The 20,249-nt window shown below is 46.1% G+C and overlaps 1 pseudogene across 1 annotated transcript in view; it reads right to left on the reverse strand.

Annotated features, from left to right (window-relative positions):
* Positions 1 to 2: 2 nt before the first annotated feature.
* The window catches only part of LOC147098135 (scavenger receptor cysteine-rich domain-containing protein DMBT1-like), a 25,913-nt pseudogene continuing 5,666 nt past the window's right edge, over positions 3 to 20,249 (reverse strand). The window contains exons 2-8 of the transcript XR_015074228.1: positions 17,421 to 17,673; positions 10,327 to 10,641; positions 2,968 to 3,282; positions 1,747 to 2,061; positions 626 to 943; positions 465 to 542; positions 3 to 376 (exon numbers count right to left, since the gene is read on the reverse strand). The product of XR_015074228.1 is annotated as a scavenger receptor cysteine-rich domain-containing protein DMBT1-like (transcript). The remainder of the gene's footprint in view (positions 377 to 464; positions 543 to 625; positions 944 to 1,746; positions 2,062 to 2,967; positions 3,283 to 10,326; positions 10,642 to 17,420; positions 17,674 to 20,249) is intronic.

Here is a 20,249-nt window from a genome sequence, read left to right on the forward strand (position 1 = left end):
TTTTACATTAAAAATATAAACGTTGTTTTAAATTTCTGAAATCCATGAGGCATGTTACCGGAACAAATCACACTGGCATCTTCCTTGTGATCACAGTCATGTTGACCTGGCGGTGAGGAACGACAGTCGGACAGAAAAGATTCACTTCCGGTGCACTTCACTTCATCCAGCCAGATAAGACCGGCACCCTGGGCAATTGCGGCCCCTCCTGCGGCTAATAGAGCGGCGCCGCAACCCAGCTGTCTGCAGACAACATTGGCATCGGCCATATCCCAGGAGTCATCACACACCATGCCCCAGCTGTTATTGGACAATATCTCCACTCTCCCGGAGCAGTTGGTGTTGCCTCCAACCAGCCGCAACGGTTGTCCCGAGTCTATCAAAGATAATCATTTATTGTTATTTATTTAGTACAAGCCTGGAATACAAGTCAGATAGTTGGTATAACGAAGAGGAGGAAGCACCTGGTGAATGTCCATGTTTAGAACGAGATTCTCGATCGCAGACCCTTGAACTGTGGGATCTCTCCGGCACTTTGGCTTCTGTTGAGAAGAGAAATATGCTGACTCTATTGGACAGCAATGTTTGAAATGACACCCGCACATTGAGAGTTTCCTTGTGTTACCTGAACAAACAACACCTGCATCCTCCCAGTGATGACAGTTGTGTTCGCCCCAAGGGTCTGACTGACACTGCCAAAGGGTCGACTCATGTGAATTACATTCCATCTCATCGAGCCAAATGGGTCCGGATCCCGCTCCGAATGACCGAGTGTTATGCTCAATAGATATGAGGGGGCCGCACTGTAACTGTTTACAGATCACTTCTGCATCATGTCGATCCAGTTTCTCCGTGCACACTGTTCCCCAGGTCCCATTGTAGAACACTTCCACTCTTCCCTCACAGCGATGCTGTCCTTTCACCAGCCGCATCTCTTTGTGCTCTGTCAATGAAACACGAAATATCCAGGTGGTTCGATTGATAACCCGCTTTGGGTTCATACTGCACAACACATGTTGCACCGGTGTCGGTAATTATTTCAGAAATACATCTACATTCCAAACACATAAGAAAGATAAAACTTTACAGGGCACTGGCGAGACCGCACCTGGAGTACTGCACACCGTTTTGGTCTCCATATTTAAGGAAGGATATACTTGCATTGGAGGCAGTGCAGAGAAGGTTCACTAGGTTGAGTCCTGGGATGAAGTGGTTGATGTATGACGAAAGGTTGAGCAGATTGGGCCTATACTCATTGGAGTTTAGAAGAATGAGAGGTGATCTTATTGAAACATATAAGATTCTGAGGGGGATTGAACGGGTGGATGCAGGGAGGATGTTTCCACTGTTGGTGAGACGAGAACTAGGGGGCATAATCTTAGAATAAGGGGCTGCTGTTTCAAAACTGAGATGAGGAGAAACTTCTTCACTCAGAGGGTAGTAAATCTATGGAATTTGCTACCTCAGAGAGCTGTGGAAGCTGCGACATTAAATAAATTTGAAACGGAGATAGACAGTTTCCTAGCTGATAAGGGTATTAACGGTTATGGGGAGTGGGCAGGGAAGTGGATGTGAGTCTAGGTTCGGATCAGCCATGACCCTATTGAATGGCGGAGCAGGCCCGAAGGGCTGTATGGCCTAATCCTGCTCCTACTTCTTATGTTCTATGTAATTCTCTGTAATATCTCCTGTCTGAAGCATTGCGAATAACACTGCAGAAAATGAGCAGGTTGAAAGCGCCCTTACCTGAACACATCATCCTCACATCTTCTTTATGAGCACAGTCGTGGTTACCCCACGGTGCTGAGGGACATTCCCACAGAAAAGATTCGTCACCCGAACAGTTCAGTTCATCCAACCAAACTGGGCCTGAGCCTGGTCCACAAGCAGCAGGAAGTTCCACGTCCAATGCATTTCCGCAACCCAGCTGTTTGCAAACCACGTTAGCGTCGGCCAGGTCCCAGGAATCATCACAAACTGAACCCCAGGTCCCATTGTAATAAACCTCCACTCGCCCAGCACATGGGCTTCCACCGGCAGACAGCCTTAACTGCACGTGTCCTGTTGGAGAACAGTACAGGAGGATTATACTTCCAATACACATGAACCTCATCACTCAATCCAACCCATTGTATCCTCTCCAGCCGAAAAATTCTGACCTTTTAAAGCGGCTGTGACAGATAAATGAAACTATACAACTGAACATCTGTCTACTCTTCCATATTATATAGAATGCACAGCAGAGAAATGTTTAAGATATTCCTGCTACCTCTGGCTGCTGGGATTCATTGTCTCCAGTTCCCTCATTTTGTTTCGAGTCTTGTGCACATTGTTGTTCAGGCAATTGAACGTGTTTTTACTAATCGTTTCACTTCCTCTATTTTTAACAGTCATTTTATGCTCATGTTCTATAATTGTATCTGCTCCTTGTTAGGTTTTGTCACCCGTATTCATTACCTTGCTTGACATTTACTCTCATCTCCTATTTCATTTATCTTTAGCCCATGTTCATTTCGTTTATACACAGTACACTGAAACCTACCCCAGTATAACTCCAGCTCATCTGTCTACACTGATATGCTGCACAATGGAGCTGATTTGCAACGTGATCCCTCCCTAAACATCTCAGCCTGTCCACATTTAAGCCGCCCTCTTGAAATCTACCCTCTGACCAAGCTTTGAGACACCCTTTCTAATATCTCCTTGTTGGGCTCTGTGTCAGTTTCCAGTCTGATTGCGCTCTTGGGAAACGCCTTGCGACGTTTGTCTTTGTTAAAGGCGCAAAACAATGCAACTTATCGTTGTTGATGTTTCTCCCTTCAGCCCGTGTCCTCTCGCTTTGCTCTCACCCACTGAGTTAAATAACTGGTGTAGAGACACCGAGGAACAAGTGACCAATATTACCACTTTTCTCAGCAGATTAGATATTCCCCTTGATGGTTCTGTAAAATTGAACCATTTGTTCACCTGAACACAGGACCCCTACGCCGATGCTGTCATTGAGAGATGGATTCAATGTGAATGAGCTGCAGTTCCGGAGCTGAGACTCGTTTCCTTCACACTGGACATCATTCACCCACACGGGCCCTTCACTCTCTCCGTACTTTGAAGAGTTATAAGCGGCTATCGCAGAGCCGCAGTCCAGCTGTCTGCAGACCACGTTGGCATCGTTTAGGTCCCAGAGGTTGTCCCGCACTCTTCCCCAGCTGCCGTTGTAGTAAATCTCCACTCGCCCGTCACAGCGGCTTCCCCCATTAGTCAGTCTCGGCGGCCAACCTTCATCTACAAAAAGAAACACATTGAGAGCAACACAGAAACATAGAAACGTAGAAGATAGGAGCAGGAGTAGGCCATTCGGCACCCCGAGCCTGCTCCGCCATTCAATGACATCATGGCAGATCATCCAAACTCAGTACCCTGTCTCTGCTTTCTCCCCATAGCCCTTGATTCCTTTAGCCTTAAAAATATATCTAAATCCTTCTTGAATATATTTAGTGAATTGGCCTCAACTACCTTTTCTAGTAGTAGAGAATTCCACAGGTTCACCACTCTCTGGGTGAAGAAATTGCTCCTCATCTCTGTCCTAAATGGCTTACCCCTTATCCTTAGACTGTGACCTCTGGTTCTGGACACCCCCGCCATTGGGAACATCCTTCCTGCATCTAGTCTGTCTAGTCCTGTTAGAATTTTGTAATTTTCAATGATATCCCCTCTAATTCTTCTGAACTCCAGCGAATATAAGCCCAACCGACACAATCTCTCCTGATACGTCATTCCTGTCATCCCAGGTATCAGTCTGGTGTATCTTCGTTGCTCTCCCTCCATGGCAAGAACATCCTTCCTCAGATAAGGCGACCAAAACTGCACACAATACTCAAGGTGTGGTCTCACCAAGGCCCTGTACAACTGCAGCAAGACATCCTTGCTCCTGTTCTTGAATCCTCTCGCTATGAAGGCCAACATACCATTTGCCTTCTTAACCGCCTGCTGCACCTGCATGCTTACCTTCAGCGACTGGTGCACAAGGACACCCAAGTCTCGTTGCACTTCCCCTTCTCCCAATCTATTGTTCAGATAATAATCTGCCTTCCTGTTTTTGCCACCAAAGTGGACAACCTCGCATTTATCCACATTATACTGCATCTGCCATGCATCTCCCCAATAACTCAACCTGTCCAAATCATACTGGAGTTTCTCGGCATCCTCCTCACAGGACACACGCCCACCTAGCTATGTGTCGTCTGCAAACTTGGAGATATTACATCTAGTTCCCTCGTCTAGATCATGAATATATATTGTGATTAGCTGGGGTCCTAGCACCGATCCCTGCGGTACCCCACTAGTCACTGCCTGCCACTCAGAAAAAGACCCATTTATTCCAACTCTTTGCTTCCTGTCTGCCAACCAGTTCTCTATCCATGTCAGAAACTTACCCCCAATCCCATGTGCTTTAACTTTACACGTTAACCTCTTATGCAGGTCCTTATCGAAAGCCTGCTGAAACTCCAATACACCACATCCACTGGTTCTCCCTTATCTATTCTACCAGTTATATCCTCAAAAAAATTCCAGTAGATTAGTCAAGCACGATTTACCTTTTGTAAATCCATGTTGACTTTGTCCAGTCCTGTCACTGTTTTCCAAGTGCTCTGCTATTACATCTTTTATAATGGACTCGAGCATTTTCCCCACTACTGATGTCAGGCTTACTGGTCTATAATTCTCGGTTTTCGCTCTACCGCCTTTATTAAATAGTGGGGTTACATTAGCTACCCTCCAATCTTCAGGAACTGTGCCAGAGTCTATAGAAATTTGGAAGATGATCAGCAATGCATCTACTATTTCTGGGCTACTTCCTTAATTACCCTAGGATGTAGATTATCAGCCCTGGGGATTTATCGGCCTTCAATCAAGTCAATTTCCCTAATACCATTTCCCTACAAATACTGATTTCATTCAGTTCTTCCCTCTCATTCGACCCTATTTTCCTCGACATCTCAGGGATGTTATTTGTGTCCTCCTTTGTGAAGACAGAATCAAAGTATGTATTTAATTGTTCAGCCATTTATTTGTTGTGCATTATAAATTCGCCTGGTTCTGACTGCAAAGGACCTATGCCTGACTTCACCAATCTTTTTCTCTTTACATATCTATAGAAGCTTTTATAGTCAGTTTTTATGTTCCCTGAAAGCTTACTCTCATATTATATTGCCCTCCTCTTACTTATCACCTTTGTCCTCCTTTGGTGAATCCTAACATGCTCCCAATCCTCATGTTTGCTGCTTTTTCTTGCCAATGTATATGTCCTCTCCTTGGATCTTATGCTATCCCTAATTTCCCTTGTTAGCCATGGTTGCACCACCTTTTTTGTTTTATTTTTATGCCAGACAGTGATGAACAAATTCTATACTTCATCCATGCGATCTTTAAATGTTTGCCATTGCCTCTCCACCGTCAACCCGTTAACAAACGTTCCCCAATCAATCCTAGCCAGTTCGCGCATCATACCATCGTAGTTTCCTTTATTTAAATTCAGGGCCCCAGTCTCTGTGTCAACTATTTCACTCTCCATCTTAATGAAAAACTCTATCATATTATGATCGCTCCTCCCCAAGGAGCCTCGCACAACAAAATTGCTAATCAATCCTTTCTCATTACCTGATATCCAGTCTAAGATGGCCTGATCTCTAGTTGGTTCCTCGACATGTTGGTCCAGGAAACCATCTCGTATACACTCTAGGAATTCCGCCTCCACAATTTTGTTACTAATTTGGTTATCCCAATCTATATCTAGATTAAAGTCAACCATGATAACTGCTGTGCCCTTATTGCACGCATCTCTAATTTCCTGTTTAATGCCATCCCCAACCTCAGCATTGCTGTTTGGGGGTCTGTATACAACTCCCACTAACGTTTTCTGCCCCTTGGTATTTCTCCACTCGACCTATGCAGATCCCACATCATCAGAGCTAATATCCTTCCTTACTATTTTGTTAATCTCCACTTTAAACAGCAATGCTACCCCACCTCCTTTTCCTTTTTGCCTGTCCTTCCTGAATATTGAATACCCCTGGATGTTGAATTCCCAGCCTTGGTCACCCTGGAGCCATGCCTCCGTAATCCCAATTATATCTTATCGGTTTACATCTATTTGTGCAGCTAATTCATCCACTTTATTATGAATGCTCCTCGCATTAAGACACAAAGCCTTCAGGCTTGTTTTTTAACACTCTACCAGGGAAAGGGTAGGGCCCATTGGGGACCAAAGTGGCAATCTGTGTGTAGAGCCAGATGGTGTAGGCAGGGTTTTAAATGAATTTTTTGCATCTGTGTTCACTATGGAGAAAGACGATGCAGACATAGAAATCGGGCAAGGGGACTGTGACATACTTGAACATATTAGCATCGAGTGGGAGGAGGTGCTGGCGGTTTTAGCAGGCCAAAAAGTGGAAAAATCCCCAGACCCAGACGAGATGTATCCCAGGCTGCTGTGGGAGGCAAAGGAGGAGATTGCAGGGGCTCTGACACAAATTTTCAGAACCTCTCTGGCCACAGGGGATGTACCAGAGGACTGGAGAACAGCTAATGTAGTACCATTATACAAGAAGGGTAGCAGGGATAAACCAGGGAATTACAGGGCAGTGAGCCTAACATCTGTGGTAGGGAAATTATTGGAAAAAATTCTGAGGGACAAAATTTGTCTCCACTTGGAGAGGCAAGGATTAATCGGGGATAGTCAGCATGGCTTTGTCAAGGGTAAATCATGTCTGACAAATCTGATTGAATTTTTCGAGGGGGTGACTAGGGGGGAGGATGAGGGAAATGCTGTGGATGTGGTTTACATGGACTTCAGTAAAGCTTTTGACAAAGTCCCGCATAGGAGACTGGCCAGAAGGTAAGAGCCCATGGGATCCATGGTGCCTTGGTGCGTTGGATCCTAAACTGGCTGAGTGGCAGGAGGCAGAGGGTGATGGTCGAAGGTTGCTTTTGTGACTGGAAGCCTGTGTCCAGTGGGGTACCTCAGGGATCGGTGCTGGGTCCCTTGTTGTTTGTGATCTACATAAATGATTTGGATGAGAATGTAAAAGGTATGATCAGTAAGTTCGCAGATGACACGAAAATTGGTGGGGTGGTAAATTGCGAGGAGGAAAGCCTCAGGCTACAGGACGATATAAACGGGTTGGTCAGATGGGCGGAAAAGTGGCAAATGGAATTTAACCCTGAAAAGTACGAGGTGATGCATTTTGGACGGGCAAATAAGGCAAGGGAATACACAATGAGTGGTAGGACCCTAGGAAGTACAGAGGGTCAGAGGGACCTTTGTGTACATGTACATAGATCCCTGAAGGCAGCGGAACAGGTAGATAAGGTGGGTAAAAAGGCATATGGGATACTTGCCTTCATTAGCCGAGGCATAGAATATAAGAGCAGGGAGGTTATGATGGAGCTGTACAAAACGCTGGTGAGGCCACAGCTGGAGTACTGTGTGCAGTTCTGGTCGCCTCACTATAGGAAGGATGTGATTGCTTTGGAGAGGGTGCAGAGAAGATTCACCAGGATGTTACCTGGGATGGAGCGCCTCAGCTATGAAGAAAGACTAAACAGGCTGGGGTTGTTTTCCTTGGAGCAAAGAAGGCTGAGGGGGGACCTGATTGAGGTGTACAAAATGATGAGGGGCATAGATAGGGTAGATAAAGAGGAACTTTTCCCCTTAGTAGGGGGGTCAATAACAAGGGGGCATAGATTCAGGTTAAGGGGCAGGAGATTTAGAGGGGATTTGAGGAGGAACTTTTTCACCCAGAGGGTGGTTGGAATCTGGAACTCACTGCCTGAAAGGGTGGTAGAGGCAGGAACCCTCACAACATTCAAGAAGCATTTGCATGAGCACTTGAAATGCCATTGCATACAAGGCTATGGACCAAATGCTGGAAAATGGGATTGGACTGGACAGGGATTGATGGACGGCGCAGACGCGATGGGCCGAAGGGCCTCTTTCTGTGCTGTAAAACTCTATGACTCTATGACTCTTAGTCCTTTTAGAATTATTATTTACTGTGGCCCTGTCTGATTTGCACACTTGATTTCTCTGCCTTCCACTTTTGCTTTTCTCCTTCCTGGTTTGCTTCTATCCTTGCTTCCCTTTCCTCTGTCTCCCTGCACAGGTTCGCAACACCCTGACATTTTAGTTTAAACCCTCCCCAACAGCACTAGCAAACACTGCCCCTAGAACATCGGTCCTTGTCCTGCCCAGGTGCAAACTGTCCAGTTTGTACTGGTTCCACCTCATGCAGAACCAGTTCCAATGTCCCAGGAATTTGAATCACTCCCCCTTGCACCATTCCTCTAGCCACGTATTCATCTGAAATATCCTTATGTTTCTACTCTGACTAGCACGTGGCACTGGTAGCAATCCTGAGATTACTAGCTTTGAGGTCCTATATTTAAATGTAACTCCTAACTCCCTATATTCAGCTTTTAGGACCTCATCCCGTTTTTTACCTATAGCGTTGATACCTATATGCACCAGTACAGCTGGCTGTTCACCCTCCCCCTCCAGGATGCCCTGCAGCCGCCCCGAAACATCCTTGACCCTTGCACCAGGGAGGCAACATCCCATCCTGGAGCCTCATTTGCGGTCGCAGAAATGCCTATCTATTCCCCTTACAATAGAATCCACTATTACTGTAGCTCTCCCACTCTTTTTCCTCCCATCCTGTGCAGCAGATCCACCCATGCTGCCAGGAAGTTGGCTACTTCTGCCTTCCCCCGATATGCCAACTCCCTCAACAATATCAAAAGTGGTTAATCTGTTTGAGAGAGGAATGGCCACAGGGGACCCCTGCCCTACCTGCCTGCACCTACTACTCTGCCTGGCGGTCACCCATTCGCTTCCTGCCTGTGCAGCCTTTACCTGCGGTGTGACCAACTCCCTGAACGTGCTATCCACTATGTCCTCAGCATCGTGAATGCTCCAGTGTGTATCCATTCGCAGCTCCAGCGCCACAATGCGGTCTGTCAGTAGCTGCAGCTGGATACACTTCCTGCACACATGGTCATCAGTAACACAGGAAGTGTCCCTGATTTCCCACAGAGTGCAGGAGGAGCATGCCACGGGGCCGAGCTGTGCTGCCATGACACTTTTTTAATTCAAATTAAATTAATTCAAATGAATACCACTAATTAAAAGAAAATTGAATGATATACTCAAGGGCCCTTGTTTACTAGGACTCCCCACTACACAACAGAGCCCTTAGAAACTATAACCAGAAAAATTAAGTTTGGAAACTGAAACAACGGTTAAACTGAGCCAAAATATCCCATAATTAACTAACTCTCACCCGGACAGTTATTATAAATTTTAATGATTAAATTCCTGTAATAATTACCCACAAGACTTGTAGGCAGATCCTCTCCCCCATTACCTTTTCTCAGTGAATTGAGTTTAGAGAGACGCCGAGCAGCTTCCGGAGGCTAATCTGGGGAAAGGGGTTAAAAACAAACTGGGAGCGGGCGGCCCAGGCCGGCTATTGATAGGAGCTGTGATCAAAGGCAGAAGCACGGGCTTAGCATGAGTCTCGGCTGCTCACAGTTCATCTTATCCAATATGGAGTGAAACAGAGAAAAGTTTAAATTGATTGAGCGTTTCAAACTATTTCGCAGCAAATCAAGTATATTTGATTTATAGTCACTGCTCTAACGGCGGGAAAGGGGGAAGATTGATGGGTTATAACTGCTGGTCCTGGGGCGAGGTCCACATCCCGTGAATGAATAATATCAATAATAAAATACAGGTGCAGCATTTCCATTGGGCAGCAGCGATCCCCGTTTTGCAGTTTGAACGTTTCTGCCAGCGGCTCTGGGTGGTGCATTCTGGGTAATGCTCTGGATTCACCCGGACAGAGATAAACACCGCAACACGAGACAGTCACTGATTACAAAATAACAACAGAGAATGCTGGAAAAACTCAGCAGGTCAGGCAACATCCGTGGAGGGAAATTTGAGTTGACGTTTCGGGTTGAAACCCTTCTTCAAAACTGGAAAGAAAATAAAAAGATCGAAGGCAAAGCTGCGATCGAACAAAAGAAGAAAAGGAGACAATAAAAGGTATTAGAAGTCATATGAGATGGTAATGGGCCCGTGGAGACAAAAGGCAGCTGAGATTAGGTGTGAAGTGTACTGGCGGGCTAAGGACAGCTGCACTTGTGCTGCATTGAAACCTTTGGCTCATTACTAATTCACTTGAGACAAATCGACCGACAAACAGAACCCAGACTCGCTCAGTGGCAATGGAAACATCTACAGTTCAATACACTGAGTTGACTCACCCGAGCAGATGACACTGGTGTCATTTCCATGTGAGCAGTTAAACTGATCCCAGGATGAAACCGGACAATCCCACAATCGGGACTCGTTCCCCCGGCACCTGTAGTTCTCCTTCCACACTGGGCCGGTTCCCTCCCCAAAGTGAGCTGCTCCCGGGGTTGCGGTGACTGCCCCGCACTGAAGGTGCTCACAGACCACGCTGGCGTCTTCTAAACCGAAGTAAACATCACACAGCGTCCCCCACTGCTCTCCGTGTAGCACTTCCACCCGGCCGGAGCACCCGGTGTCCCCGGATACCAGTCTGAGATCTCTGTGAACTAAATATTAATATATTAATTTTATATTGATGAATTAAAATAACGTCGGAAAAATATTTTAAGCTGGATTCACATCTCATCTGTTTACAGCTTAATAAAAACAACTATTACGCCTATCACCATGACTATTATTACTTCTACAACTATTATCACCATTACAACGACTGTTACTACCACTATTAATGCTAGTATTACCATTATACTAGTCCTGCTACTGATACCACTACTACAACTACCATTATTACTGCTAATGAGTTCACTGATACTACAGCTTTTAGCACCAGTATTGCTACTGCTGTGTTCCTACTATTAATAAAACCAGGAATATAGATACAGGAGTAGACCATTCAGCCCCTGAGCCTGTTCCTCCATTCAGTTAGGTCATGGCTGATCTGGACCTCAACTCCATGTTCCTGCCTTTACTCCAGATCTCTTGATGCATTTACCTACCAAAAATCTATCGATCTCAGCCTCGAAATTTACACCTGTCTTTTGGGGGAGGGAATTCCTGATTTCTGCTACCGTTTTTATATGTCAACGTGCTTCCTGATCTCACGCCTGAAAGGCCGAGCTCTAACTTTAAGATTGTGCCCTAGCTCTAGATTCCCACACCAGAGGAAATACTTTCTTGGTATCTACTCATCCAATTTTTTGTATCACTTTAAATATCTCAATTACATAACCCCTGAACTTTCTAAGCTCAATGTTATACAAAGCAAATTTATGAAACCTGTCCTCATAATTTAACGCTTTTAGCCCTGGTTTCATTCTGGTGAATCTGCGCAGCGCCCTCTCAGAGACCAATATATCCTTCCTGATGTTTAGTGCCCATGACTGAACGCTGTACTCCAGGTGGGGTTTGACCAAGGCTCTGTACAATCAAGCAACACTCCCTCTCATTTGTATTCCAGCCTGCTTGCTATCAAGCCTGATATTTCAGTAGCCTTTTTCATTATTGTTATACCTGCGCATAGCTGTTAGTGATTTGTTTGCCGGGGCACACAATCCCATTTGCTCCTCCACAGTTCCTAGTCTCCCACCATTACGAAAATATACCGATTGGTCTTTCTTGGATCCAAAATGAATGACTTCACACTTGCCTACAATGAATTCCACCTGCCACGGACTCGCCCACTCACTTGATCTGTTTGTGCCCCGTTGTAACTTTCTGATCCCGTCTGCACAACTTACTGTGCCGCACAACTTAGAATATTCTGCAAAATTGGGTATACAACTTTCTGTTCCATCATCCAAGTCATTACTTAATATGGTGAAAAGCTGAGCCCACATACAGATCCGTGAAGAACATTACTTGCCTTATCCCGCCAATCAAAGTTTTCACTTTATCTGTACTCCCTGTGCCCTACCACCAAAACAATTACTAGCCCATGTTAAAAGGTAACCTTCAATCACGGGCACTTTTATTTATGCTCATAATCGCTTTTGCAGAACCTTATCTAATGCCATAAAGACACCATCCAAAGACATTCCCCTGACCTCCTTGTTAAGGACCTGCTCAAAAATTCAATCACACATAACTCAGAATCACAGAATCAGAGAATGATACAGCACAGTTGGAGGCCATTCGTTCCATCCTGCCTGTGCCAGCACTTTGAAGGAGCTATCTAATTAGTCCCAGTCCCCTGTCATTTCTCAATAGCTCTGCAATACTTTTGCACTTCAAGTATTTCTCCAATGCCCTTTTGAAAGTTATTCTTGAATCTGCTTCCACCACCCTTCCCAGCAGTGCATTCCAGATCATAACAACTCGCTGCATAAACATTTCTCCTCATTTCGCCTCAGGTTATTTTGCCAATTACCATAAATCTTTGTCCTCTGGCTACCCAGCATTGTGCCACTGAAAAATTTCATCTTTATTAACTCTATCGGATCCCTACCTGATTTTAATCACCTATATCAAATCTCCCCTTAACATTAATACTAAAGCAAAATGGAAATCTGAAATAAAAACAGAAAATGTTGGAAATACTCATCAGATCAGGCAGCACCTGTGGGAGGGAAACAGAGTTAACGTTTCAAGTCGATGACCTTCCATCAGAAGATCCACCACCCCCCCCCCAACTTAACCTTCTGTGCTCTAAAGAGAACAACCCAGTTTCTCCAGGTAACTGAAGTTTTTCACCCCTGGTATCATACCATTAAATCCCCTCTGCACCTTTCCTAAAGACTTCACATCTTTCCTAAAGTGTGGTGTCCAGAATTGGCCACAATATTCCAGCTGGGACTTAACTAGTGTTTTATAAATGTTTAAAATTACGTCCTTGCTTTTGTACTCTATGACTCTATTTATAAAGTCATGGATCTCCTAAGCCATTTTAACAGCATTCTCAAATTGTCCTGCCATCTTTAAAGATTTGTGTACGTACACTTCAGTTCTCTCTGTTTTGCAACCCCTTTAAATTGTATCATTTAGTTTATATTGCCTCTCCTCATTCCTCCTGCCAAAACCAATCCCTTCACGCTTCTCTGCATTAAATATCAGCGGTCATCTGTCTGCCCATTCCACCTGTCTGTCTTTGTCCTCCTGGAGTCTGTTACTATCCTCGTCACTGTTTGATACATTTCCGTCAGATGATGGAATCTGCAAAATCTGAAATGATGCCCTCTATGCCCAAGTCCTCGTCATTTATATAGATCAAAAAGAGCAGTGGCCCGAATTTCGATTACTGGGTGACACCACTGCACTCTTCCCTCCAGGCTGAAAACTATCCGTTCACGACTAATCTCTGCTTTCTGTTCCTTAGCCAATTTCGTTTCCACGTAGCCGCTGCCCTTTTAATCCCATCGGCTTCAATTTTGCTGCTAAATATATCATGTAGTTCTTTGTCAAACGCCTTTTGAAAGTCCATATAAACAATACCAGCAGTACTACTCTCATCTACTGTCTCCGGTACTTCATGAAAGAACTCAATCAAGTTAGTCAAACACGATTTGGCTTTAAGAAACCTGTGCCGGCTTTCTTTTAGTAACCAATATTTTTTAAGTGCCAATAAATATTGACCCGAATTATTATCTCTAAATGTTTCCCCACCACTGACATTAGGCTGACTGGGCTGTAGTTGACAGGTTTACCCCTCGCCCCTTTTTTGCACAGGGGTGAAACATTTGCAATCCCCAAGTCAACTGGTATCACTTCCATATCTGAGGAGGATTGGGAGACTGGCCAGAGCCTCTGCAATTTTCAACCTTACTTCCCTCCACATCCTAGGATGCATTCCTTGCAGACCAGGTAACTTTTCTACTTTGAGCAGTGCCAGCTTTTTAAATATTTCCACTTTATCTATTTTTACTCCTATCCCATGTGTCTAATACCTCCTCCTTTAATGGGACAATGGCTGCGTCCTATTCTCAGTAAAGGTAGAGGCAATGTACTCGTTTTGTACCTCAGCCATGCCGGCTGGCTCCACGAGAAGATTTCCTTGCTGGTGCCCACTTGGCTCCACATTTCCTTTGACTACCCTTTTACTATTTATATGTTTATAAAAGACATTTGGTTCCCCTTTGATGTTACACGCTAATCTATTCCCATAAATTCGCTTTTACCCTCTTAATTCCTTTTCAGTTCACCCTGTGCTTTTTATATTCAGCTTGGTTCTCTATTGAATTACGAAGCTGACACTTATCATAAACTTAGCTTTTCTGTTTAATTTTAAGCTCTATATATTTAGACATCCAGGGAGCTCGAGCTCTGCATGACCGTCCTTTCCCCCTGGTGGGAATGTGTCTATTCTGTACCGAAACTATCATATATTTGACGCCGCATTTACTGTTTAACCTGCGAGTTGCTAATTTACTGTTTTGTCAATATTTGATTCTATTCCACCTGGGCCAGATCCCTTGGGCTCACTGCATTCTGAGACTTCCTCAGGCTACAATGAACCAAATCCCTCATAATGTCTGTCACCATTGCCATTCCTGTCCTCTGTCACCTTTGGATAAACACCGTCCAGACCTGGGAACTTGTTAATTTTCAGCCCATATACTTTTCTAGCCGCTCGAGATTATTTTCACTGAAATGGTTAATTGTAATTATTTTGTTACTTAACAATTACTAGAGGTAGGGGAGGTCATCGTTTAGTGCATCATCTATTTTATAATCACCAGTTCTTTAGATTGTAATATTGTCTTCTCTGCCCTCTTCATGTTCATTTTCTGAACTCAGTTCACACTTTTATGTTTTGCGGTTCTGCTCCACTCAATTCCGCGTTCCTGTTAATCTCTGTGCCCACCCTTTTACCATGATCTGAAATTACTTTAGATTCCTCTTTGCAGAATTGTTGGAGGTGCAATTGTTCTTGGGCCGAAGTACAGAAAGACGACTTCAATGGAAAAGAAATTCGGACTGAGTGTGAAACGGGCCCCGATTCGCGATCACGCATTTTTCACCAGTTACTTTTCTCCACTTCACTTCTGAATAATTGGTTGTTGCATTTAGTATCATGATTGTTCACGGTTCTGTTTCTTCTGAACCTAGGCATGTGTTTACTCCAGATGATCAGCATCATTTACCTAAATATGCTGTACTTTCCCTACAGCCAGGTGTTGTGACCAACTTCGCTCCCACAAAATAATTTGAATACAGCTATCCATGGGTTCATTTCAAACAATATCCCATGTACAGGTTTCTCTGTTCCAGAGAAATTGAATCTCTAATTTAGTATCTGGAGATTCTCTGTATTACTCACTGTCCCTGTCACAGAAAGCAGGTTCTGGGCCGCGACCACCTTAGATAATCGTTGAACATTAGTCGGTGAGTAGTGTTCACTCGTTCAGAAGTTTTAGAATTAGAAAGGAACATTGAAACAATTAATTTGTTGTAGGAAATGTATGAATGTACAGAGCGAACATGTGATGAATGGTAAACCCAAAGGCTCCATCTGGAGTAAGTGGACAGACCAGAGGACAATACTGTGGTGTAGAAAACCCTGAAGGGTGAAATAGAATTGGAATAATGTAATTCCCCATGTGCACAAATATCCAGCTATCTGGGCAAGCTAAGTATTGCTCGAATATAAATTGTTGGAATTGTCTCAGCATGGATTGTTAACAGCGCCACTCACTTGTATTATTCTTACTTTGATTGCTGGCCCAGTAATTCTGTTCGCAGACCTCCCGCGGGCAGAGGGCTGCGATTTGGAAAAATCTACGCCTGGACCGGAGGGCTCCCGGGAGGCGCAGATTTCCGTTGCTGTGCCTCTTCAAACTGCCGGTGTGCAGGGCACGCGTATCCCAGGGGCGCAGGTAGTTTGCAGCACCCCTGGCATCACGTGGGCCATGGGGAGCCAATCAGAGTAGGGAATCTCCATTCATAGACTTGACAGGAAGACCAGCCAAATCTATGAATAGAGATCAGACCCATAACATAAGAAAAATTTCAAATACATTTTTTAAAAACATCACATTTTTAAAATGACTATAAATTACTTAAATTAAATGCTTTAAACAAAAATTTTAATTTTTGAACAAAATAATTAAAGCCTTTAACGGGACTAAAAATAAACATATCTTTCTTTAAAGTATTTAAAATGATAAATGCTTTTACAGGTGGAAGAATTGTAAGTGCTTTCTGCAGGCGGAGGGTCTCCAAAGGGCGGAATTCTCCACCTGCAGAGGCCCAGCTCCAGGGCAGGCGGAGGATCTCGTGAGCTTTCTTCACAGATCGGAAACGCCGGTTTCCAGCGCATGCGCAATGCATTCCTGAAACCGGCATTTCCGATGTCCCTACGGGTGCGTACACAACCATAATGATCGGAATTTCTGCCTCAAAGGTACAATTTTGATTGGAGCGTGAGGTGAATCCACAATCACCACTGGAGCATTGACTGTCCACTCAACAGCTGGTGCAGTGAAAGCGACTCAATATGAAATGCAACGAAAAGCCATTCAGCAGGAGGTGCAGTGAAATCCCAGTCAACAGGAGATTTACTGAGAGGCACTGAGACCGCTCAGCACAAGGTGCAGCGCCAGCCCAAACATTAACAGGTGCACTGAGTCCGCTCAGCACAAGGTGCAGCGCCAGCCCAAACATTAACAGGAGCAGTGAGACCGCTCAGCACAAGGTGCAGCGCCAGCCCAAACATTAACAGGAGCACTGAGTCCGCTCAGCACAAGGTGCAGCGCCAGCCCAAACATTAACAGGTGCAATGAGTCCGCTCAGAACAAGGTGCAGCGCCAGCCCAAACATTAACAGGAGCACTGAGTCCGCTCAGCACAAGGTGCAGCGCCAGCCCAAACATTAACAGGAGCACTGAGTCCGCTCAGCACAAGGTGCAGCGCCAGCCCAAACATTAACAGGAGCAGTGAGACCGCTCAGCACAAGGTGCAGCGCCAGCCCAAACATTAACAGCGCAGTGAGTCCGCTCAGCACAAGGTGCAGCGCCAGCCAAACATTAACAGGAGCAGTGAGACCGCTCAGCACAAGTGCAGCGCCAGCCCAAACATTAACAGGAGCAGTGAGACCGCTCAGCACAAGGTGCAGCAAATGTTTACCCCTTGTCAGCTCTGTACTGCCCAGTCAAAGCAATAGGATTGAAAATAACAACTAACTTCTGACTGGCCAAGGCAGCCAATGTCAGCAGTGAATTATGACGGTCATTTGTGGACCATTCTGTCTCTTCCCCCGAAAGGGAAGAAAGGTAATACTAAACAGTGTTTAACACCCTCTCCTTTATCAAGATGTGAATATTTATAATCTGTCGCGAGGCGGCCGCACGCTACTTGTTGGTAACCCGTATGTTTCCATAACAATCAGTTTTTACCTGAACAGATTACTCCAACATCCCGCTGGTGTCCGCAGCCAGGCGGACCAATAACAGGCCCTGATCCTTCTCCAAAGTGAGCATCAAGCGGCGCTGCTACTGCAGAGCCACAGCCCAGCTCGTTACAAACAGCTTCCGCATTCGGTAAGAACCAGGACCCATCACCGCAAACGTGCTCCAGGTTCCACTCCCGTAAATCTCCAGTCTCCCAGCACAGGGACTGCTTCCATTCACCAGTCTGGCTTGGCACTTCCTGCAAATTATATTGAAATAAACAGTGAGAATTTAATGCGCTTTATATTAAAATGTGGTGAGAGTTTCTGTAATCTCATCAATAATCCGATTGTCCTGTTTATTTAGTCGGTGAGACAGACCTTAACACTGGCTTCATTGTGTCAACATGGGAGGGAAATGTTGGTGTTATCAATTCCTGTCTTATCGCCGTGTATATTATGAATGTTTTTAGATTGTCCTATCTATTCTGTGTTTTTCATTTGAACGTTGACAATTTAATCCAGAGCCGCAATAGAATCAGCACTGAGACGGTCAAATGTTGATGAATTTAAATCAAAATTTTTCTGTCACAAACGAGAGGGCGTGTCTTATTATTGTGGGCAGTTTAGGCGTTTAACTCACTCACAAGGACGGAACTTTCAGAGTGCTGAGTAGTGAGCGGACTGAAACTGAATCGCGAGATATGCAGTAATCAGATTCGGCAAATTCAAGGGTGACATGGATAAAGACCTGAGGAAATTCGAACCGAGGGCTGTGAAATATCCAGGAGCAGCAGAAGCTCCAGATATCCAGGTATTCCCGGTCCTGTGCACCTCTGTGTACTTACTGTGGGGAGAATTGTTCTAAAATAGTCCGTCCGGGAAATTAACGTCCATTCACAAGACTCTATATGGGCATTGTTCAGGGCCATCCGTGCTGCGCACAGCATGATCCCAAGATCAGCCAGTGGAGTCAAACCCTAATAAACCTGTTTTGATAATGACGGGCGAGAAATATGGGCCAGGGCTGCAGGAGAATTCTCCACTGTTTTACCAGCCGTTCATGGATGGTGTTTATTTATTAGAGCAGTTTATTGATCTTGTCTAAGATTATGTCCTTATTGCTGTTTCTTTATCTATCTAAATGTCAATAGAATGGGGAATTCAGGCAGCTGTGGGATCTTACTGTGTAGTTCCTCCGTGCTGCCCACAGTAACTGCGGACCCACTGCCCAGGCTCCCCGAGGCTGAGAAACCTCCCTCCCCAGTCTCAGATTCACAGTCTGTGGAAAATATCAGATCGCACAACAAGCGATCAGCGCAGGCGCAGAGCCAGGCTCACGGCGCATGCCCGGTAGCGGCTGTTGGGTTGAGAATGGAGAGTTGGATTGAGATTGTGACATTTCCAGCGGGTCAGCTCATTCACTGCGGCTTTGGGCAAATCTCAATGGAAACTTGTTGTGTGTGCATGCATCTATATATATAAAGCGCTTCTGTCTGTCTGTCTGTCCGTCCGTTCTCTATACGTTTGAAAGTTATAGAGCGTACCTACGCGCGTCACATCAAAAGAAAGCTTACGATTACGGACCGGTCATAGGCGTATTTACGTTTCGGCCGGACAAAATTCCGCCCGCGGTATCCAAAAAACGTTCAAAAGTCCGCTCATTAAATGGGAAAAGTTCCACTCATTTGCTCATTAGCATTGAGTGACGTGAAGGTTGACCAATCGAGTGACCTGACAGTTGACAGACGGTCGACCAATCGCTGCCGGGCCATCCTACAGTTGAGTGTTGAGTGACTTGACGATTGACCAATCCTACGCTTCGGTGACCTGACGGTCGACCAATCGGTGCGTGTGCAGGCACGCCTGCAGCACAAAAAAATTCTCTCTCTCTCTTCCCTCCCTCTCTCTCTCTCTCCTCTCCTCTTCCCTCTCTCCCTCTCCTTCTCCTTCTCTCTCTCCTCTTCCTCTGTCTCTACTTCCCCTCTCTCTCTTCCCGTGAGTGTGGGACTGGCAAAACCGGCGTTTTTTAAATCAAAAAATTTCTCTCTCTCTCTCTCTCTCCTCTTCCCCTCTCTCTCGCTCTCTCCCCTTCTCCTCTTCCCTCTCTCTACTTCCCCCTCTCTCTCTTCCCGTGAGTGCGGGACCGGCAAAACCGTCGTTTTTTAAACGGCTGTCACCGATCTCAATTGTACATGGGAGTCTGCCAACCGGGTCCAAATGTCCGCCTTGTTCACCAGCAGGAACCTCGGCCTCCTGTTGCCGGACTGACTTCGTTCTGCTACCGAGGTGAGTCCAGTCGGGGCGAGGGCGAGGGGTGGCGCGAGGGAGAGGAGAGGGAGGCGGAGAGGGAGAGGGTGAGGTGGGGGTGAGAGGGAGAGGGTGGGGGGGAGAGAGGGAGGGGCGTGGAGGGAGAGGGTGGGGGGGGCGGAGAGGGAGAGGGGTGGGGCGAGAGGGAGAGAGGGGGCGAGGAGGGAGAGGGGGGCGGAGAGGGAGAGGGGCGAGGAGAGGGGGGGCGGAGAGGAGAGGAGGAGGGGGGGGGCGAGAGGAGAGGGCGAGAGGGAGGGGGGGGGCGAGAGAGGGGGGGGCGAGAGGGAGAGGGGGGGGCGAGGGAGAGGGGGGGGCGAGAGAGGAGAGGGGGAGAGGAGTGGGCGAGAGGGAGGGGCGGGAGGAGGGGGCGGAGCGGAGAGGAGCGAGAGGGAGGGGGCGAGAGGGAGAGGGGGGGGGCGGAGAGGGAGGGGGGCGAGAGGGAGAGGGGAGAGGGGAGAGGAGGGGGGGCGGAGAGGGAGGGGGGGGGGGCGGAGAGGAGAGAGGGGGGGGGCGGAGGAGAGGGGGG

Source organism: Somniosus microcephalus, chromosome 30 (assembly GCF_052327205.1).
Source record: "Somniosus microcephalus isolate GS21.2 chromosome 30, FLI_Smic_1.0, whole genome shotgun sequence".
Taxonomy (NCBI): Eukaryota; Metazoa; Chordata; class Chondrichthyes; order Squaliformes; family Somniosidae; genus Somniosus; species Somniosus microcephalus.